The sequence below is a fragment of the Rattus norvegicus genome, chromosome 15 (genome assembly GCF_021556685.1).
Source record: "Rattus norvegicus strain SHRSP/BbbUtx chromosome 15, alternate assembly SHRSP_T2T, whole genome shotgun sequence".
In the NCBI taxonomy this organism is placed as follows: Eukaryota; Metazoa; Chordata; class Mammalia; order Rodentia; family Muridae; genus Rattus; species Rattus norvegicus.
Window position 1 is genome coordinate 98579244 of NC_141548.1, and position 19442 is coordinate 98598685.

The 19442-nt window shown below is 37.4% G+C and overlaps 1 protein-coding gene across 1 annotated transcript in view; it reads left to right on the forward strand.

Annotated features, from left to right (window-relative positions):
• Gpc5 (glypican 5) overlaps window positions 1–19442 on the forward strand; it is a 1404282-nt gene that overhangs the window by 715151 nt on the left and 669689 nt on the right.

Genomic DNA, 19442 nt, shown 5'->3' on the forward strand with positions numbered 1-19442 from the left:
ATGAACATGCAGTTTTACTAGCTTTTTGAGAGTTTCATGTGTGTTTTGGTCATGTTCATCCTCCTCCATTAACTCCTCCTCAATCCTGTCAATCTTCACTTTTGAAAAAAATCTCACCTAATGTTGACTTTCCTTTTGACTGCATGGATGATAAACTGATTCTAACTGTTTAATTAGTCATTTTCAGAAAAGATATATTTCCAGGGCTGAGGAGACGGCTCAATCTGTAAAGTGCCTATCATATAAACTCGAGGACTCACCTAAATTAGAACCATTAGCAAGTCCCTAAATACTCAGGTGAAATGTCTGGTGTCTGCAATCCAATCTCAGGGAAGATGGAGGGGAGGGATTCCTGGAACTCAATGGGCAGAAACTCCAGCCAAATAGAAAAGTAAAGTGGAGAGCAATAAAGAGTACTACCGAGCATCTTCCTTACACACACACACACACACACACACACACACACACACACACACACATGCACGTATGCACGTATGCACACACATACACACATGACATATCACATGTATGTATGTACACATACAAGCATATGCACACATGTATACCTATACATAGAAAAGATACAACTTCTAATTGAAAAGTTTGACAAGTGGAAAGTAGAAAGAAAAGTAGCTATCAAGAAGTACTCCGATGTGTTCTTTATATTGATAGATCTAGAGCCTCCAAAGTCATGCATGCTTATATGTTCATGGCGAAGCACCATGAAAGTCATCAACTCAGGACAAAGCGCCAACGTTAATAAAGGCCGAGCACATGGCTCCAAGTTGTCAGTTAGCTCTGATACCGAGGCTGAAGCTGACATAATCTTTCTGTCCCAGACGCACATTGGCCTGCACACAAGAGTGCCTTCTACCATACTCTGGTGGGAGAAACAACATTCAGTCACAATGCTACAAAGATTAAAACCTCAACTTCTCGTTCATTTAAATATCTTGGGTTTTTTTTTTTTTTGGCAAAATGTATTGATTAGATAGCTGGAAACCAAGAGTGATGCAAAATATAAAACAATTTGCACAAAGAAACGAGTTTTCTTTTTAGATGTAGCAATTGATTTACAATGAAGCAAACAACCATGGAGTCCCTACTACAGCAGGAGCACTTCCTTCTTCTATTGGCAGAGGTAGGAGCATGTGTTCTGCTTGGAATGGATATTTCTTCTTACGTTATTTTTTTGGACAGATACATACATAAAAATAAAATAAAAATTTCAATAGTAAAACAATTGTTACTCAAAATTAACCCCTTCTATATTTAGGAATTATGACAGAGTGTTATTTACTTCAAAATCAATTATTTTCTATACATAGTTTCTATATAAAACTATATAAATATAGTGTGTGTAGCTAATATAGGATGTACACATTCGCTTAGTTGCTTTAATGCTAGCATGATTCGGAAGCATCAAAATACGTACCAGAAAGGAATAATGTGAACAAAACCAGAAATGAAATTATGAGCTGAAGTTATTCATTTGAAATTCCCTCCATATTTGCGTTCGTCTATATGTTTGCGCACATACATGCGAAATTGGAATTTTATGGCATTCTTTCACATTTACAATCTCCAGAACTTGGTAAAGATAAAACTTGTGTTGTTTTATGAGAGAAATAGATCCAGCGAAAGACATTCAACCATGGTTTCCTCATCAACTTTGGTGTTGGGGTAGGAATGAGTTTTTACTGAAAAACCTTGTTTTGAATTACTGCTGGAATGGCCAGGTTGTCATAAGAAAGGCCCCATCAAAACTGGGGAAACTACGCTAGACATTATTGTCAGCAACTCCAGGCAAGTACTGAAAAAAAATCTCATCTGTTCAGGTGGGCTGCTCGTTGCTTCTAAGTGTTTATAGCTGTTGTCTATCAATTTTTAATAAACGGGTAGGAAATCACCTTGGATAGCCTGCTGAAATGAAGAAGGCCGAGGGATCTGTGCAGTGCGGGCCTCACTTCTTGGTTTTTATAGCATCGCAATATTCTGTTTCACAACTTTGGGCTAGTCCGATCCATTGATCAAAAGATTAAGACAGTTGTAGCAGTCTCAAGAGCTGGACAATACTGTGTTCTAGAAAAGTTTATGAGCTGTTGCTTTGTTAAGAACTTTGCGTGCGTAGATAGTCTTTTATTTTTCATGTTTATTCTTAGTTAGCTAGATATTTCATGGTTCATTTGTAATCTCAAATAGTGGAATTAAAAATAATGTAATATGTATGCAACTATATATAAGTGCAAAATTTTAACAGCAACTTAATTATTTACTATTTAGGCATGGTTTTTGTTTAATCATCAATACTAATTAATTTAATATTTTAATATTTTATTTTTAAATTTTATTATTTGTGTGTACATATGAGTGTATGTGAGTTGTATGTGTATGAGTTTGTGTGAGTATGTATGCCTGTGAATGTATGTTTGTTTGTGTGTGTGTGTGTGTGTGTGTGTGTGTGTGTGTGTGTATACATGTGAGAGCAGGTGCCCACTGGAGGTATAGTTACAGCGAGTTGTGAACCATCTGACATGGTGCTCTGTACCAAGTGGGTCCTCAGAACAAGAAGAAGAGGTGTCCATTTTCTTTCCAACCTACCTTTCTCTCCATCCCCAACTATGTTACAGTTTACAAAGTACTTCTATTTGTAACCCTGCCTGTAGATACTTACTAATATACATGGAAGGGTTAATTACAAGAAAAAGCCATCTATGATGTATACATTTCAATCCTAGTGATTAGAAATATTTTCTTGTTTAGACCAATGGTATTGAAATACCTTGCATCACAGTTAAGCTGTCTACATTAGAGTGCTTTACACATATTTGGATATTCATAGAGAATCTCAAATTGTAAGAACGGCATCTCTGAATCTTCCCTTTTTACCCCTCATTCTATCCAACTACATCTGATGTCCTTCCACACGAAGAGCTGAGGTAGGATATCCATGTGGATGAACACAATACAGTTCTTTCTTTCTCTGCATCTAGGACAAACTTAATATTACTAAAATCAATGATCCTTCAACAGCTGACCATTGCTGTTCATCTCCAGTGCTGCTGTGGTAAACTAGTGTGCAACTGACCACAGGTTACAGGAAAGCTGGGGCCTGAGGGATTTTGAAACTCACTCAAATTCTTAAACGATTCACACTTGAAAACAATGAGCAAGCTCATTTTAAAAAGTTGGCTCACAGTAACAGCATCACACAAAATGGATGTGGTCGCAAGTTCATTTAGGTACTAGACTTTGGAAAACACAGATTTTGCATCTTGAAAATCCCCTATGTCAGTATGCTGTAATATCTACTAACATTTCTTATGCAATATTATGTAGCACGTTTAGCAGAGTGATTTTTAAACTTTTGTTCTCATTGAGAAAAGCTGGTAAATGGTTTCAGCGCCTGTTCAGTATGTGTGTCGATGGTGTTTCTGAGTGGCCGTGTTAGAGTCCTTGGTTACCTGTTGTAATAGGATTCCACACTGGCTGGGAACATTCATAATATCAAGGCAGCCTTGGGGTCCTTGAGCCTGAGTGTTCCGTTCAGCCATCCAAGGATTTTTCTATAAAAAGAATCTGTTGTCTAGATGAACAGAGCTTGGAAGAGACTGTCACCTCCACACACAGTGAAATAAAAATGATCCTTTGCTATTTAACAATGAAGAGACACTGATTTACTTAGTGACACAGGGTTGTGGAGTAAGTGAAAATTCTTGGTTTCCTTGTATCTAGTTTCACATAGATCAGTATTGCTTTAGGATCTCAGCTCCTGGTGGACATTGGGGTGTACTCAGAGAATATGACTTCAGTAGTTTTTCCAGAGCTATGAGAACTCCAAACTAACCTCGTTGTAAAAACAAAACAAAACAAAACAAAACAAAACAAAACAAAAATAACTACCTGTAATTTTCTTTTGTCTCTCATTCCTCAGGCTTTGAACAAAGATCAAGGGTAGTTTTTCATTATTCATGATCTTTCTCCTTTCCATTCTAGGTCTTTGAAAGTAGTACATGCATATAAGATTTGAATACCATTAAGATGGTCCAAATAAGTGAAAACATTTATATTGTGCCTTCTAAAATTCAAGTATTACTAAACTTGTTTAAACAGAATGCAATAATTCTGCCTTGTTAAGGGTTAACATAGTAGGTAGAAACTTACAGAGGAAAAGTGTAATGTGAATTATTGAACTGCATATCATGTGTTTATTTCATTTGAATAAAAGCAAACCTCTTCTTGATGTTACTTGAGTTCATTTTCTGAGACATAGCAAAAGTAACCTTGAATAATGACTGCATACTTTGATATACATATTATTAGTTCCTAATTTGGGGCCAAATGAAACATTGCATGATAAATATTTTTTAATTTCTATAGAGAAATTCACTTTTCCAATTAAAATTCATTTAAAATTACTTGCTAGTTCTACTTTTACTCTACTGATAAAAATTATACTGAGGATACATTTAAGTTAAATAGGTTTTATTTGTGATCACTATAAATATTCTGCTTGTAATGTTTCATTTTAGTTTGTAAATAATTGCTACTCATCCTGGATACTAGCTATTTTGTTAACAAGATTGTATAAAATATAATATGGATACTTAATGAATCATATAAAACCATCTTTTATCCTCTTGAAAAGTTATGTATTGTATTCATCAGTTTAAATAATAAAGTTGAAATGCAGTGACTGTCCTTGAATGCCTAAGTGATGGCTTCATCATTGTTAAATTTCCAAGGTGAAGAATAAAGATGTTAATTAAAATGTTAGAAAGTCTGATAGCATCCCAAATTATACAGAAATTCAACAACCCCTCAAAACCAAACCAAACCAGAGTATAGAAAATAAAGAATTCATGCTTTCAAAATAGAATAGTTCTGGTCATATTTGTAAGAACAATGACAGACAGGAAAGTTAAAATTCAAGAGAATATCACTAGATGAATTTAATTTTGACGTGATTGAGCTCAAAAAGTTACCATAAATAAATAAATAAACATATAAATAAATAAATAAATAAGAAAGACGGGTAGATATAAAGACAGAAAGACCGATAGAAAGAGATGTATGCTTGCTCTATTTTCATTTAATTTCATATAAACAACAAGATACAAATTTGCAACATTTTCTTCTCTTAGGGAACTTGATGAACTGCATAATGTTACACAAAGTCAGATAAGTATTTGACTCCTTATGAACTCCTTTTTAATATAACTATGTGGTAAGGGTGACACGAACTATATACCAAATAATTAAATGCTCACTAACCGGAACTGATTATAAAATTAAACAATGCAATCTCACATATGCATCTCAGATATACAAACTTCTTAACCATTCTGCTAAAGAGGAAAGCACAGTTGCTTGCAAGCCCAGCTCACACTTTGAGGAACCAATACAACCTTGTGTACTGTAGTCCTCCAAATCTCCAGAAGCATTGCCTGTTAAAGTAAAAGTAATTTAAAAATTCTATCAGTATTTGCAGATGTTCATTTAAAAAAAAACATCATGAACAAGGCCATTAGGAGATATTAAAATTGAGCTGCCGATAATGGATCATTATATACTGTCTTAGTTTGCTTTGGGGGATTGTGTTTACTGGCAAATACCAAAAGAAAACAATGCCTATCTTGTTTTAAGATAGGAAATTCTTGGTTCTCTTATTACAAGAATACATTCTTTCTGAAATGTGAGTTCCAGCATATCAGTAGAAATGGTCTGTTTTTTAACTCTGGTTTCTAATGAACACTGAGTATCACCATAAATACCAGTAGAGATAGATCAAAGTTTTACTTGTTCTCAGAGAAAAGAGTGAGTCTATGAAAGGAACAGAAAAAGGTCATTCTAAAGAAAAGTGATTATTTGACTGCAATATTTGTGAATGAAATAACTTTGAGTGGGTAAATTAATGATTTGGCTCAAACATGTAACAATTAGGAAGAAACCTGTCAGGCAAGAGGGTACATTCATAAGGGAACAATCAAAGAAACATTGTAAGGCTAAAAATCTGTGGAAATTGTAAAAAGGGTTGTAATAAAACCTGTGAAAATTTAATTTAATATGAGAAACAAAGAGGTTTTTCTGTGATTTTTGTGTGGATTTGCAAGACTTTGGCAGCAGTGCAGTGAACTGGTTTGGAACATAAATAAAAAATGTGCAAGAAGATAAAGTATGTCTTTAATAGGACATCTACCATCTACTTTGTACACCGTTACCCTGTGCCTGGATTGCCATTAAAGAACAACAACTTTACTATCCAGGCTACCTCGTCTTGAAGATAGAGTGACTAGCTCAAAGACAGTTAAAAGTAGGATCCACTCTTCCCCACACCCAACCACTGAAGGAAAATACTGAATAAAACAGATGAAAGTATTATGCTTCAATGAATTACAACGAAGGAAGATTTTTATCATATTGAAGTTACAGCAATCACATACAGATGGGGAGTGGCGTAGAAGTGGGAATACATACATATATATGTATATATACATACATATATATATATATATATATATATATATATATATATATATATATATATATCTTTATATCAACGTTCCTACATGGTCCCAGAAGTAGCCTTAGAGACCAATTATGAGCTTTCTCTCAAAGTGTCTCCATTCATATAGAGTTTACTAAGACCAGAGTTTGTTTCCAACACCTACATATTACAACATACAATTGCTTATAACTTGCAATTCCAGGGTAACTGAAACACTCTGACCTCCACAAGCATCTGTACTCATATAGGACACATAAATCTGTGGAGGTAGACATACATATAAAACAAATATGTCCTTATAAACATTTTGGGATTTAGAAGGAAGTCTTTAGGTCATTGGAAAAACATTCCTTGGGTGATATTAAAACAGTACTTCTAGTAGTACCAAGTTATTTCTGAAAAAAATACATTGTTATTGCAGCCTCCACTTTGACCATGAGCAAGCATCTCTCTCTCTCTCTCTCTCTCTCTCTCTCTCTCTCTCTCTCTCTCTCTCTCTCTCTCTGGCATACTCCTACACACACACACACAGACACACATACACACAGACACACACACACACACACACACACACACACACACACACACACACACACACACACACACAGAGGTAACAGTAACTTTATTCTGCAGTAATTGTCATCTCAGAACTTACTGACTCCATCTGCTAATCTAAACCTAAACCTGGATAGAATGTTGCCAGCCTCAGAGACCTCCTGCTGAGTAAGCTCACCGCTTCCTAGTTCCTTCTGATCTCTGGCTGGCCTGATCAACTTAGCTGTTCTGTCTCAGTCTCCTCTCAACAGCGTAGTGACTCTGGCTTCTCTGTTTTTCCTGCATTGCTCCGCGTGGCCCCATGCTAATTTTGACAGTAATTCTCCTCGTCTGGTTCCTCACTCTCAGGCTCATTCTGTCTTCACTTGTGTCTAGCTTGTTCTCAGCACTGTAAAACTGTTCAGTAAAACTGCCACCTTTCTCTCTGCATTGCTCCATCAACTTCTTCCCCTTTCTTCTCTCTTCTGTGAGAGTTGGGGATACCCTATTTTGTCAAATCTTTCTCAGTCATCAGTTTGCTGCCACTCAATGAGACATCATTTCCAGACAAGGCTACGTTTTCTACAAACTAACTTTATCCTCATTGTTTGCGATTAAAGATAAGGGTGTGTCTGCTGCATACCAGTCAGAGCAATTAAAGTTGTGTCCTGAGGGCTGAACTACACCAAAACTAGAAACAGGTTTTTTCAGAAAATAACAGAATCTCAGGGGTCAAAGTGTGATTAAATATCCTGTATCACATACTCATACACAAATACAAACACACATATGCTCACACACTTGGACACACACGCACTCACACATGACACACACACATAAATGCGCACACACTCACATACACTCATACACTCACACATATCCACGCACACAAACACACACAAGCTCATGCACACAGACACGCGAACACTCAAATTTGCACACACAAACATACACACACTCACATTCACACACACACACACACACCCATACACACACACACACACCCCCACACACACGCTCACACATTCATACCTCACCTATACTGTGATGTCTATAGCCTTGAAGCTCTTGATGTAGGGACCAGGCCTTTTAGCTTTAAGCTATGAGATTAATAAATACCTTTGCTTCAGACATAATCAAGCTCTTTGAGTTTTGTCACAATAAGAGAAAGTAGACTACTTGTGTGAGCTGCATAACTCCTTGGAAATCAATTTGGATCCTGAATTTGTCTGCTCATTAAATCTGTGTTTTAAGATGATGGAAGGTTTTGCTCCCTGATTTCTTCCGAAGGTAACTAATTATTTTACATAGTTTTGAATGAAGCCAAGAAAATAATTTGGAACATATCTGTAAATTCCAGAGTTAAGAGTGTTTCATACTTTCCAAAATATTCCTCCATTTAAAGCTTGTTTTTTAAATTATTTTTATTATTAATGAACTTCTTGCTCCTCTTTACTGTCTGCTTAGCGAGGCACATCAAATTCAGCTTCGGTATCAGTGTTAGAAACATGAAATCAGACCTGTTTGCGTGAGATTTAGTTCATTGATTGGGAAGTGGTACTCTGTGGCCACAGCTATACATGGGAGATAGAAATTAAGGACAGAGTAGCAACAATGTGAATAAATAAAATAATATATATTAACCATCTATTTTATTGCACATCAAATATACTGAAATGTCAGAATAATTATATCACTATAAAAAGTATACACATCTACTAGTATTACTAACGGTAGTTAAGCAGTTTTGTAGTGACTATATTCTCTCCCCATTTGATGGTTATACTCTACATAATTGATTGATAGAGGTGGAGGTGTAGATAATAGCTCAGAGCATACGTAGCCCATGTCTTGTGTTTATTTTCTACTAATCCTATATTTCTCAGCTCTAGTTGGTCAAGGTCTCAATTGGTCTCAACGTCATTCCTCAAACTATCAGGACGGAACCCCTAACAAGTTCTCTCATGGTTACAAGGCCTCTTGCCCTTTCTAATCAAAAACTAATTTTGCTGAATATAAGCATGCTGGCTCCCGTTCCCTCCTCTTGCACTTCTTATGTAGAATGTATTGCTGGGGAAATGGAGGGGAATGATCTCCACATCCCTCCCGGGGCCCAACGGTGTGTCCTATCTTTGATGTGCAGTAATTCCACTGTTAGTTCTGAGCTCATATTCTCAGGTGCCTAGTGTACTTTTCCAATTTCTGCTCTTAAATAATTTCTCAGAAGCTCCTTATCTTACTGAAAGGTTGACTTTCAATAATTTGTTCTGTACTCTTTACTTTTTTGTTCGGGAAGAGCTACTACATATTTGTTGAATTTCTCTTGCTTAGTTTTAATATCTTTCCAAATCCTCTTAATCTACTTTCAAACTGAAGAACACCTCCTTCCAGTTACATTACTTGTTCTATTCAGCTCTTCAGCTCTCTACCTTCTGTGTTCTCATTGCACTGCCTCGGAGTCATCTTTGGGTTTTCATTCCTTTTGTATCACATTATTATTTTTAAATCAACTTGTTATTTTTTATGTTATAGCTCTAACGAACTCTGGAATTTTCTAATTATGACTCACATTGTTTTAATTTGGTAGATTGTGTCCTTTCCTATTATCTCATGCTCCCTTTGAAATGTTATCTTAAGTTATTTGTTTTGGAATATCGTTAACTCTGTTAAAAAGGTGAGGGAAATCGAGATCAGCTTCATTGGAACAAATGGTAGATAATACTGAGCTGTGTGAGAAACTCATGAAGTTGGCTAACATGATCAGTGACATCATCTCTTCCTGCTAGTTATGATGGATGTGAGAATTAGACCCACCTACCAATCAGGGGACATAAAAGTGGTTGTCATTTACATTGTTTATGAGTTGTGCCCAGCTTAAAAGACAGCCCTCACTTGTAAACTGGCACACAGGTCAGAGAATATGAACATGTTTCTGACAATAATTTACAAGTTCAAGCTTTCTAAAGTATGCATTCTCAAGAACTCATAGAATTTTAAAGGTGTTTTAGTCATGCTAACTGACCAACTGACAACTGGTCAAACTCACTGTCACTCTTGTTTGTTTGTTTGTTTACTAACCACTTTGTGACCTCTCTTGTAAATTCCTTTTTTGCCCCTTTCTAACACATTATTTTGATTCAAAATTTCTCATTGAGTATACAATATTATGTGCATATACACAGAAGATTAAGCAGAGAAATAAGCTAATATATATTCCTGTTTATAGGGTAGGTTTTTAAAGATATACATGGCCTTCATAGCTTTTAGGTGTCCAAAGTCTAGGAGAGAAAGATGTGCTAATTAAATGTTATGTTGTGAAATTATAACAAAAGGGAGAATTGAAGCAGGAAGGATACATGGTAGAAATAATCAATTCTAGATGTTTTCTCTTACCCCTTATGAATGGATAGCATTCTGAGATTAAAGTTGGATTAGATTTTAATAGAGGATCAAAAATAGATGGGAAGTGAATTAAACCTCTTCCAACTAGAACATTTACAAAAGAAAAATATTTCGAATAATACTATGAATTTAGTGCAACACAATCTTCATGATAGTCGTGGAACACGCCTCTTCTGGGCAGAATGAGAGCAGCAGTTGGGGAATTAGCCAGAAGTCTATAATGCACAAGAATATAGAGAGAAGTGCTGTTTCATAGGGTCAGCTTTATTCTGGAAGAAATAATGGATTTACTCGACTGTAAAGAAAATCTAGTATTCAAGGCAGAAGGCACAAATAATATGAGAAGTCCTGCTGATGCGTAGGCAATAAATGGATGAATTGAAAATGGAACATATTCACTTTCCTCTCAATGCAGTTTTTAAATTTTCACTTATTCTTCAGTTGATAGATGGGTAGTCCCCATCTTCCAAAGCCAGAAACTGGAGAGTTATTCTGTAATCTTCTTCAGCCTTTATTCTCTACATTAAATAAGATCCACTGCTTTCACTGCTTAACCTTTTTTTTTTTCTGAGAAAATATCCACTCCTGTTTTCACCTCTACTTTGCTAGTTCCCAGCTTCAATTTCTCTGGCCTGAACACATGGTAAATATCATTACGCTTCTCCGTTGTGGGCTGGCCACTCCTTAGCTCCCATTGATACTCTTATTTCAAATGGTGAGTCTGGTTTTCTTCTGAAACAAGAGCCTTCAAACTACCCAGTAATGTTATCTGCAGATAACAACTGAATGAGAAAGAGGCTGATTTAGTTTGAGCTGTGCACAGTGAAGGACAGCTGTTAGTCATCAGTTCTGTCATGAAGTTAGTTTCAGCTGTTGTAGTCATTCAGATGTTTTTCATCTTCAGTCAAGAGTCCAGTAGGGCTGTCCTCTGAGAGACTCTGACTAAGACAGATGCAGACACAGCCAACCGTTGGACTGAGCCCAGAAATTCCAATAGAAGAGACAGGGAAGGACTGAAGGAGCTGAAGGGGATTGCAACTCCATAGAAAGAACAACAACATCAAGTAACTGACCACCCGCCCCGAGCTTCCAGGGACTAAACGACCAACCAAAGAGTATACATGGGTGGGCCTATGGCTCCAGCTACATATGTAGCAGAGGATTGCCTAATCTAGTATCAACAGAAGGGGAGGACCTTGGTCCTGTCAAGGCTCATTGCCCCAGTGAAGGGGGATGTTGTAGGGGTTAGGCTGGAGTGGGTAGGTGGGTCGGGGAGCACCCTCTCAGAGGCAAAGGGGAGGGGAAATGAGATGAGGGTTTGCAGAGGGGAAACTGAGAAGAGGGACAATAGGACAGCATATGAGATGTAAATAAAAGAATCAATAAAAATATTTGCTTCATTGGTAAATGAAATTACATATATCAAATTATTTGAAATTGGTACAAAAAGGCCTACATTGACCTGATTAATATTAATTATGTCACACGGTTACCATACTGAGAATTTGGGGGTGAAACATTTTTGTTGTGAGGACAGAAAATCTGTCCTGTTTCTAGCTGCAATCAGCTTTCAGTGATAGCAGGATCCTTCTCCTAGTAACAGTGGTAGTTCTTCAACTCCTTTTCCTGTCAGAAATTCTACTGAGTGCAAAGTTCCTGTCCTCTCACTAGTGAAGTAGTATTTTTTCCTTCTGATATACTTTTCTGGACATCTCTCAGGTCCTGGAAAGTGACCGTTCTTTGTTGTGAAAACAGGTAAGAAACTAGGAGAAGATAGACAAGCATCAGAGGTGCGTGTGCATGTGCGTGAGCCTTCTAAAGCATGCCTATCCAGAGTAACCTTGCTCCCTGGCTAAGCTGAGCTCACTCACCACAGTGGCTCTTAGAGGGCTGCCTGAACATCACGTGGATATGACTTTATCTGTGTGGACTTTATTCGATACAGCATCTATTAGTAGTAAAGTTAGAGCCAAAACCTATTTATTCCTTGAAAATCTATGTGATGTTTTTACTAGTTTCAGTGGTAACAAACTGTTAAATTTCCTGTAAGTATGTACACCAGTGTGTGCTTAAAACCTGATTTACAATTTCCTTCTGAGTTCCAAAGGGAAATGTTCACAGATAGATGAAATCACTAATTCGTGGTTGGAGATACTGTGCAAAGTGTGATGGGAACTGGCTGTCTTCTGAGTGGACAGAACCTAGGGAATTAGCCCTGGAACCACTGAGTCTTTTATTTAAATTGGCTGGGTATCAAGCTCTATCAGTGACACTGCTATGAGAAGTGTCTTTCGAGGGCTGACAATTGAGACTATTGAGTTTTCCACAGAGCCCATTGTACAGGGCTGACAAAAATCAAGTAAGGACAACGGAATGAGAAATAAACGAATAAAAGGCTAACCGAGCTAAGGTTTAAAGTACTAAAGATCATTTAAGTTTCTTTCTCCCTTTATTACTAATTCCATCACCAATGGAGTTGGAGTGTTTGTGCATAAGCTGCAGGCACATACTTCTCCAACATCCCATATATTTCCTAAGCAGAAAAAGGTTTAAAATCCAGTTTCAAGAATCTCATTGTTTCTCATGGTTAACTCAAGAGCACGTCTTAGTTTATGAGCTGTAATAACTATCATAGGTACTTCTATCTACAACCGCCTTTTGATCATGGCATTAATAACTGTTATGCATTTTATTGATTGGCATCATAACACGGCTTGGAGTTAGCAGACATGTTGTGAAGCCTGCCCATGACAACTGATTTAAATTAGGTTAATTAAAGTGGGAAGTCCCACCTTAACTCTGGGTATCACCATCCATAGACTGGTGTCCAGGACTCGATAAAAGAGAAAAAAACAAACTGGGCAAGAGCAGTCATTATTCTCAAGCAGTCTTGAGTGTGGCTGCAATGTGACCAGCCACCTCATGCGTCTGTCACCATGAATTCCCTGACACGATAAACAGCTAAGCGACACATTTAAATACATTCTTCCTTATTCAGATTTCTGTTTGTCGGGCATGTTGCCATAGCTATGAGAAAAGTAACTACTACATCAACCTACTCACACAATCTATGTATGAATTATCTTTGCACTGGTTTAATATGTAGATTGTAGATTTGTACCCAAAAAAACTTGCAGAAGAACTCAGAGACTCACATTAATGAGCTTAACAGCAATCATGATTTCCAATAAAGCTCTAGCATGATGGCTTTACTTTCCTTACTATAATGCATCCACACAAGAAACATTTCATAAAACCTTCTGAATACCATGAACTGATAAGAGTGTAGTATACAGAATTCTGAGACACATCATAATTAACACTGGAAACAGATCTAATGAATTAAAAACATTGATGTTAATTTTAATCAACACTATTATCCAGAAGCCAAATGAGTGTAAATATGTTTATATGTGAAGACCAAAACTGACTTAAAATACAAATTTGACAGGTACAGTTTTATCCATAATTATATGTATTTGTGAATTACATAAATAACCTTCATATTTTCACCTACTGGAAACCTGATTGGAATATTTTACACTACTTTACTGTGCTATTTTGGGTAAGAATTAATAAGCTGAACATAATTATTGCGTGCTAATTGTTAAGTGGAGAAGGGAAGCTCAGAACATGTCTAATTTTCTAGATTGATGTGACAATGTCTCAAGCTTAGAGATGCATTAAGAGAGCATTCACTGCTTGAGGGTAATTTTGACTCTTTTTGACTTTCTTCAATTTTCTCATAACACTAATATTTCTCTGTTATAGAATATGAGCAATTACGTTTACATTCTAAATAACATAGCATTAATTTTAGTTCGCTATTTTAAATTTGCAAAATAACATAGGTTTTATGTCATAACACTTTCAGAGCAATTATAACCTCTTCAATGATACAAATACCTTCTGTGCAATCATGTTTTCCTAAAATCTACATATAGGAAACCCACTAGGGAATGACGCAACATGGATTTCACACAAAATTTTGAAGTCTATCTGGAGTCACTAATGACTTACTTAGCCAGCACCAGCTGTCTCCCCATGTGTGTTAACCCCATCTCACAATTAGCTCTCATTCATGCACACATTCACTGAAAACTTTCTTCTTCTTAGTACCTACCTGTGCTAGTCACCAAATAAGTGTGAAACCTCAAAATGGTAGACAGAATAATCAGGAAATAATGGTGGAGTGTTGGGAAATGCATTGTGGGGAAGGTGGTCTTAGGGAGCAGATAAGAATATGCAGTTCAGTGTTAGAGACAGTGAGAATGCCTTTGGCGGGAATAGAGTCAACGTGACACAGAAGAGTCCAGCGGTCAATTGGGATATGAAGAGCCAGGGAGTGATTGTGTGTGGCAAGAAGAGAAAATAGAGACATAACCCAGAACCCAGAGAATTAGACACAGGGGTGGGAGAAACGTCTAAGGAAGGCCATGGACTCTGAGAGGTGTACGGATTGTGCTCCAGGAACTGATGAGGTCAGATCTTGGATCAGGAACAAGAGCCTTGCCATTACTCTGACGAGAGTGAAAACTGAATGCCTTCCCAAACTGCGGGGCTTCGAGTGCATCTGCCGAGCAGGAGGAAGCCATCACCAACTCAGGCACAGTACACGAATAACAAAGAGTATTGAAACACTCTAGAGCGAGTTCCTCATCTCTTTATGGGAACGCTTCCTCGTCTCCCCATGTAACCTGACACTGCAATATCCAAGTGTCACAAGGAGATACTTGCTTGTCCTTGCTTTTAAAAGTATTTGTGGATGTCATTTTGTTTTTCAGACAGAGCCTTGCCTACTCTGGTCTTGAACTCTTTAAAACAATGGTTTATTTTTGTTATTTTATCAGTGTCATTGGGGATGTACGGGCATGGATGGACATGTGACTACAGAGGTCACGGGCATGGGTTCCACCAAAACTAAACTTCAACTCATGTGTGAGCAACCAGACATGACATAGGTCTTCTTCAAGGGCAGAAAGTGGTAATAACCACCGAGTCTTCCTTCTAACACCTGCACATATGTATCCTTCATTTCCTCTCAGACCATGAATTTCTTCGTGAAGTGATCTCTGTTTGTGTGCATCATGTTTATATTCACAGAGAAACAACAACAAAATGTCCTTACTAATGCATGAACATATGGTGAATGAGAGAGGCTATTTTTAAATAATCAAAGGAATAAAACAAATTAAGAGTGCATTATAATAGAAATAAGTAAGAAAAGTGATGTTTGAAATTGGCAAAGTTATAATATATATGATTAAAATTAACAATAACGTCATCAAGGATTTCATTTTTCCAGCATACGAACCATAAAATATAAAACAAGCCACATGGTTGAGTTGATTACAGTTTTGGATATTTTGGTCTCTTTGACAATAACTTGTGATGGTGGCATATTACTCCTATATGTGTGCCAGCAATGTTTGTCCGAGTTCAGTGAACAATGCCGAGTCATCAGATCGTAAGAATTTCCTATTTTAGAGATTATTTTTTACTATCTAGAAAATACTAAATACAGAATGTCAAAGTTCTGTTTTAAATATGTTTAAAATAAACTAATATTATTAAAGTACTAGAAGACAGTAGGTGAGATTCACCTAGAGTGCCTTTTCTAAACAGCATACACTTTCAAAGAACCATCATGTAATGAGTGCATTTGCCCCTCTTTGGTGCAGAAACATAGATTCCTTCGTCTGAGTTATAGGGCCCCTAGTTGCAATGCTGTAATGTTCAGACACAAGAAAAAGAATTTTATCCGAGGATACAATCATGATAAGATTTGTCACCCTGTGTAAGAAATTCTGTACCACCTAAGTCTTGGTTATTATTTTTACATCTGTGGATTAAAATTTTCTTGGTTATTATTTTCACATTAAAAGAAAATTAAAATAGAAACTTATGGAGTAGAAAGGAACTATTGGTATGACATCTAAAAATATTACCTTAAGTTTCCTCCAATGCAATTTTAAAATGAAATGGCTTCATGAGCAGGCTTTACAATGAGCAAGGATCTGTTGAAGTAAGCAGATGAGAGGATCCTCAGTAAAGTGTTAGACTTTGTCAAAGAAGACTGCAAGCCTATAGATAAATGGCCTTTAATTGAGTCTCCACTCCTGTCATTCTGGGACCTTGAGTAATCTCCTTTACTATCCCTGCAAAAGCTCCCAAAGTCTGTTTAGAGCAGTGTGACCATTTCAGAGATGACTATTGTGTAAAATAATGGTTAGTTTTGCCGAAAGCAGTTTTTGGTTACAGAACTCATCTGGTAAAAAACCACCAGAGCAATTTATGTTGCCAAAGGTCAGTGTACTAATTTGAGGCATACCGGGAAATACACCTAAGGACTGTGAGATAACTTTGTAAGAGGATTTCAGGGAATCATTATTAGAATGGTACTTGTACTGACGAATCTGAGGATTTACTCACGAGGATGGGTCAGCCATGGCAGGAGTCTTCTCAGGGGAGTGCTGTTTTAGACACATAAATCACAATGGTGTCTATTCAAGAGGTATCAAGGCTGAAACCATCTTGAGAAGTTATCATTAAGAAAATAACCATTATTGTATCATCTGGTCTGAGTCCCATTGGAAAGATTGTTAGAATTGTTTCCCTGTCCCTAAGAAAACAGATTCTCATTTTGTTAGGGACAGGAACACATGTGCACACACACACACACACACACACACACACACACACAAATGAAAATAGATGAATATTATGATAGATATAGACATATAGGTAGATAGATAGATAATAGAAATAGATGAAAGATAAATGCTATATACACACATATGCATATATGCATATAAACAAACATATATACATGTTGTGATAACCTACATCATACATGGTATGAAGGTGTGTCCATGTATTTTTGCATGTTGGTTGCTATTGAGGTACAGGTAAGGGATAGAAGAATATTTGATATTGTGCTCCCCATAGCCCATTACAAGCCTTCTATATGTAAAAGTGTGTCCTTCCTCACCTGCTGAAATGATGATTTTCTGAGATTCTCGTATTGAAAAGCGCTGCTATGGTGAAAGTCAAGCAGTGCTAAAAGGCAGCCCAAAGAGATGGCTCTGGTGTTGTCCTGATGCTGATTGGCTCAGTCTGGGATGTGGCTCTTTGTAAAATCAAGAACGAGGACTGGAGTGATGGTTGGAAGTACTGGCTGAACTTTCAGAGACAGAAGGGAGATGGGATGAAAGTCTTGATATATTTGAAAAGATATATACAGATATATACACATACACATATACACACAGACCCTCATAAACATTCAGCAAATATTTCTTCTCTAATTAGTAAAAAGGGTTTTAACAGGAAAAGTAATGGATGCAAAGTATATTGCTTCGTTTTAATATTAAGAATCAAGGTCTTTCCATGAAGTCCAAACCAGCTGAGAATTAAAAATTCTCCGGCCCCAGCAGCCTACCTGGCACAAGAAGGTGTTTATATTTTCCTCACAATTATATGTGTGGTTTATTTTCTATGAAAACACCTGCTGTCCAAGACCCTATGATGTTTATTATCCTATCAAAGAAGTGACAAGATAATTGTGGGCCCAAAACTCAGAGGTGCTGACAAGTCCTCACAGCCCAGGATGGTAGAAGTTCTGTTGCACAACCAATCTTTAGATGACTTCAGGGTGCCGTGTTGGCTATCTAAGTGAGGAGACAAGTGAACAGAGTCATTACCTGAACCATCTAATTGGTTCCCGGTGTTAGGAATTAAAAGATCCAAATGACAAGTGACATAAAATTTCAGATGTCGTAGTTTTCCCAAATGAAATGTGTAAAAGCAATAGAAACGAAACGGCAGGAAACAGATATGAGAGCAAAGGGATATCAGAAGCAGAAAAGCAATGGATAAAAGTGACATTGCAATTAACTTTCTCCCAGCCTCACTTCTGAGTAAAAGTCTCAAAAGAAACAGCAGGAGTTTGAAGAAAACTCCTGTAAAAGCTGCTGATTTTACAGGATCTGACAGAATACATTTAGATGGCAGAGACGGCTAAGTTAAATAGGAAGCGAGCTGGCAGACAGCCTGCTGTTGTTACGTTAGGCACCATGTCTGGCCACACCAGCTTGCAGACCCACCTCTGCTGTCAAGAGAGCCATGAGGATCCAGAGCTATGATCCTCACAGAAAAGGTCAACTATTATTTTAAATTGCCCTTTTAGCTCAATTGAATTCTATTTATTTTAGTTCAACTCCAGTTTTTTTGTGTCAACCTAGGATCAAGAAATATGAGGACCGGAGAGGAAAGGGGGGCGGCAGGAGGGTTTTGTCTCAAACTGAACCACCCTGTAAGCTGATGAGCCGTGCAGATAGTTAGCTGCAGCACAGAGGTTCAACTGTGGTGGATTCCAGTGAATTTAGGATGTGATTGCAAACTGCTGCTTGGTTATGATATCAAGGCCGAGTCACCCCTCGGAGCTGCGCTTCCTTTCACCCCTCTGCTCATTAAGAGTCCTGACAGGATCTCTTAGTTGCACCAGGGAAGAAGGTTTCCTAATGTGAAGAGTCTCTCTAGTTAGTCAAGAGAATAAAGGTAACTTCCTTATAGAAAATGTAAATGACCCACTCTTTAAATATACTTGATATCAGTGGTCTTTTCTCCTCTTGTTGCTGGACCAAAGGCTTGACATGATGTAATTTCAGGATGCGAGGATTGATTCTGATTTGTCATTCAAGGGGATAGGTCAGTAAAGCATGGTAGCAGAAACAGAGGAGAGCGGGCCACCCTGTGTCTGCAGTCCGAAGCAAAACAAGCAAACAGAAAGCAAATGGGAAGCGGCTCTAAGATACGCACTCGTCAGGCCGGCCCTTGTTACTGTTTCCTCCTGGAAGACGTCACCTCCTGAAGGATCCACGGCTTCCCAGGGAAGGCCAAGCACTGAGAACACGTGTTCCGGAACCAGAACCTATGAGAAGCAGTTCATACTGACGCCACAGTCTCTACTCGGAAACAGCCTATGACATAGCGCTAA